We start from the raw sequence: 4,679 nt of genomic DNA, 5'->3' as shown, positions 1-4,679 counted from the left end.
AAAAGTGTTGGGGTTTTAAGCTTAGGAGAAGCTGAGATCCACATATGCCTGAAAATGTGCTAAGGCAAATGCACCAGTAAACTATTACTGAATTTCAATAATTATATAAGCATACTTTTTTTTGGCTTTATTAACAATACTATTATTTGTCAGTGCCTGAACTACTTTCATTTAGATTTTTTAAAATTATACTTTAAGTTCTGGGATACATATGAGGAACGTGCAGGTTTGTTACATAGGTATACACCTGCCATGGTGGTTTGCTGCATCCATCAACTCATTATCTACGTTAGGTATTTCTCCTAATGCCATCCCTCCCCTAGCCCCCGACTCCCTGACAGGCCCTGGTGTGTGATGTTACCACTCCCTGTGTCCATGTGTTCTCATTGTTCAACTCCCACTCATGTGTGAAAACATGTAGTGTTTGGTTTTCTGTTCTTGTGTTAGTTTGCTGAGAATGATGACTTTCAGCTTTATCCATGTCCCTGCAAAGAATGTGAACTCATCCTTTTTGGAGACCAATGAAACAGAACAGAGGCCTCAGAAATAACACCACACATCTACAACCATCTGATCATTGACAAACCTGACAAAAACAACCAGTGGGGAATGGATTCTCTGTTTAATAAACGGTTGGGAAAACTCACTAGCCATATGCAGAACACTGAAACTGGACCCATTCCTTACACCTTATACAAAAATTAACTCAAGATAGATTAAAGACTGGCTCATGCCTATAATCCCAGCACTTTGGGGGGCTGAAGCAGGTGGAACACGAGGTCAGGAGTTTGAGACCAGCCTGACCAACGTGAATAAACCCCACTTATACTAAAAATACAAAATTAGCTGGGTGTGGTGGTACATGCCAGTAATCCCAGCCACTCAGGAGGCTGAGGCAGGAGAATCACTTGAACCCAGGAGGCGGAGGTTGCAGTGAGCCAAGATCACACCATTGCACTCCAGCCTGGGCAGTAAGAGTGAAACTTCATCTCAAAAAAAAAAAAAAAAAAAAGATGGATTAAAGACTTAAATGTAAGACCTAAAACCTTTAAAACCCTAGAAGAAAATTATTTAGGCAATACCATAAGCATACATTTTAAAAGAAAGGTTATATCGATATCAGAGTTGGCTGAAGATTTGAAAGTATACTGGAAGTAAATCATTTGACACTCTTAAAATGGATATTCTTTAGGTGCTTTCTCTACGCATGCCTGGAGGCTGAACACAGCTTAGTGGTGGGTAGAGGTTGAGGAGCGTGTATCAACCCTGCTTGCAGACCCTACTCACAAAACTAAAGGACTTTAGTGGATTCATCCTCATCAAATGTAGTTTAGCTAATATCTGTTGCTTCTTAAATGTCTCCATGGTTGCTTCACCTCCCACCTAAGTGGCAAATCAAAACTACCCTCTAATTATTATGTATCTATATCATTGGCTCAATAGATTGATTGATCCAGGGAGGGGGGAACAGAGAGAGAGATGGGGGGAGAGAGAGAGAGAGAGAGAGAGAGAGAAAGAGAGAGGCATGTTTATCTCTATTTATCCATCATCTTAAAATTTCAGTGATTTTTTTCTACAGATCCTAACCTGGCTGACTTACTGCTTGTTCATAGTATGCCTGTGGATTGCTTAAAACCCCATACACAGCTACCCACTGCTACAAAAGTGTAGTTATACTCTTTTTTTTTTTTTTTTTTGAGACAGAGTTTCGCTCTTGTTACCCAGGCTGGAGTGCTATGGCGCGATCTCGGCTCACTGCAACCTCCGCCTCCTGGGTTCAGGCAATTCTCCTGCCTCAGCCTCCTGAGTAGCTGGGACTACAGGCACACGCCACCATGCCCAGCTAATTTTTTGTATTTTTAGTAGAGACGGGGTTTCACCATGTTGACCAGGATGGTCTCGATCTCTTGACCTCGTGATCCACTCGCCTCAGCCTTCCAAAGTGCTGGGATTACAGGAGTGAGCCACCACGCCCGGCAGTTATACTCTTTATCACCACAGTCTTCAAAGCTCTGGGTGATCCGACTTTGGCTACCTCACAAGACTCTTTTCAGACCACTGTGTCTCTGGTCACTAGACTCTAAAACCTTAAGCTTCTTTCCCTTTTCTCAGATACTGCCAGTCTTTCTCATCTCCTGGCCGTTGAACATGTTCTTACATCTTGTGAAAACTCTTTTCACCACCGTTTAATCTATCAGGTCCCTTCCCATTCACAGGTAGCAATTCAAATACTACTTCCTCAGAGAAATCTCTTCTGTCTATCACACAATAGTTGCTATCATATTATCAGTCTATTTTTTAAATTATTACTCTGAAATTTTTGTTTATTCATTTTCTTGTTGGTTTATTTTTTAACACTCTTAAGTAGAATCTAAGCATCATGTGAGAAAGATCTATACCTTGTTCACCACTGTCTCTTCAGTACCTAGCACAATGTCTAGCACATAGTAGCTGTTCAGTAAATAGTTGCTGAATGAATGAATATTGTTCATGAATTTGCTCCCATTTTGAGAAATACTGTGGTTTCAAGAGAAGAGAAGGTCCATGCTATGTGACTTATAACTCCTAATAGGCTACTTATTATAGTCATTTATTCTCACAAATTCTCAATTCCTTTATTTGTAAAACAGAGAAAATAATGTCATATTTTATTTATATTTATTTAATTTTATTATTCAATAAAGGATTTGGCGTGGCTTTGAAAATTCATGGTATTATTAATTATGTTATAAATACACAAGTAAAAAAGAAAGATAAAACAAAATTAAGAAAGAAGTAATATGAAAATAAAATTGGAAGATCCCAAATTAAATAGCTATTTAAATAAACAGAATTTTCTGTCTAATTTCATTTTAATTTTGACCTTTAAAACAACTCCCATTCTATGGCCATACCACCCTGAACGCGCCTGACCTCAGCTAAGCAGGGTCGGGCCTGGTTAGTACTTGGATGGGAGACCACCCGGGAATACCAGGTGCTGTAGGCATTTTTAAAAAAAATAAAAATAAATAAAAAATAAAATAACTCATGAATGTAATAAAAGAAATAAAAACTACTTACTACTACTACTTTACAATAACTCATAAATATAATAAGAGAAATAAAAAGTACTTATCCCATGATACTTAGGATTTTTTTGTGAGAAAGGTAAGAAATATTGAATGAAATAATTTATGTGAAGCAGGTTTGCAAACAGTAATCATACACTTAGTATTATTAGTATTTATGTAAAGTTTAATTGTTAACCAACCTTTCTTATATGTTTTATTTTCTCACTTTATATTTCTTATTACATACTTTTTTTGTTTATATCTCTTATGTTATATATATTTTTTGTTCATATCTCTTTTTCATGTACAGCTATATGGTCTCTCTAAGGAGACTGTGAGCCTTTTGAGAAAAAGTTCTTTTTTGCCTCCTTGTCCACCTATTTTTCTTTTGTTCTTCCTAGGACAATCCTCATGCTGACCATGAGTAGATAACACCTGAGAACTGGCTATCAGCACATTTAGAACTGAAGATGACGAAAAGTTACAGAAGGGCCTTTGCAAATTTTAAGATATCAAAGGCAGAATTTCTGGCAAAGAGAGGAGAATCCTTCATTTTTCAGAGCTGTCTTCTTTCTCTGGTTTAATGGCATAAACTGACTTCTCTCTTCAATTTCTTGAGTTATTTTGATAGCACAGTGATGAGCCCTAGCCCCACACTTGTCCATAGGAGTATTGTCCTGACTCAAAAAGATATTTTCTGCACTGTCTTCCCCTCTACCTTTGAATGTTTCATGACTCAAAGGAGGATATCTTTAACAAAATGAGAACAAAAAATTGAAACATATGTTTATAATATGTCTTACATATAAATGCTGCATATTTTGTCTAACTTATCTAATTTGTGTGAAATGAAGGAAAAGCAGGCATGAAGTTTCTCAACATAACAAATGGTTTTATCAAATATACACATCATGGAGTATATGTGAGTATGTGGAGAGCAATGGCAACATACTTAGTTTTGAGGTAATGCTTTCTTAGTTTATAAATTAATAAGTCCTCCATCTTCCTCAGTAAGAGAAGTAACGTTCATCCCAAACCAAAAATCAAAAAGGAAATTATGTGAACATAATCAAGAAAGCCAGTTCTGTTTCATAAAATGTGACTAGAATGTTACATTATTCACCATACAAAATCATGTGGTTTTTTTTTTTTTTTTTTTTTGCCATTGGCAAACAAGTTTCATTTACAAATTTATATATCTCTATAGAATTTCCTTCACTATTTCCCAGAAGAAAAATTCTTCTCTATGGATATATTGTGGAGCAGTTGATTAAATATTTATTGAAATGCTTAATATAGTATGCCTGGAAAAAACAAAATTAAAAACATGAACACATTAACATAGTATAACAAAAAGAACCTTAAAAACACTAGCATAAATTATTTTATATAAATATTAAAATAGTGAAAAACAGCTTATTTAGAAGAATTATGGAAATACCTGTTTAAAACTAACAACATTAAAATCAACCACTAACACATATAACATTTATAGCTGCATTTAACATAATGTACTTTTTAATCCCCTAAAACTTTCTGTTCTTTTACTGGTTTAATTTTGGAATAACCTGTTAGTAAAAAATACAGTTCAAATTAAACTTTGTATTGAAGATGAATGTACCAACTATG

At 35.6% G+C, this 4,679-nt stretch overlaps 1 pseudogene; it reads left to right on the top strand.

Moving 5' to 3' along the window:
* Window positions 1–2,880: 2,880 nt before the first annotated feature.
* LOC135278213 (5S ribosomal RNA) lies at window positions 2,881–2,986 on the top strand (annotated as a pseudogene).
* Window positions 2,987–4,679: the final 1,693 nt, after the last annotated feature.

The sequence above is a fragment of the Aotus nancymaae genome, unplaced genomic scaffold, assembly GCF_030222135.1.
Source record: "Aotus nancymaae isolate 86718 unplaced genomic scaffold, 86718_ANA_hifiasm-v0.15.2.pri h1tg000036l, whole genome shotgun sequence".
Lineage (NCBI taxonomy): Eukaryota > Metazoa > Chordata > Mammalia > Primates > Aotidae > Aotus > Aotus nancymaae.
The sequence above is the reverse complement of the archived record's forward strand: the minus strand, read 5'-3'. Positions and strand labels throughout refer to the sequence as shown.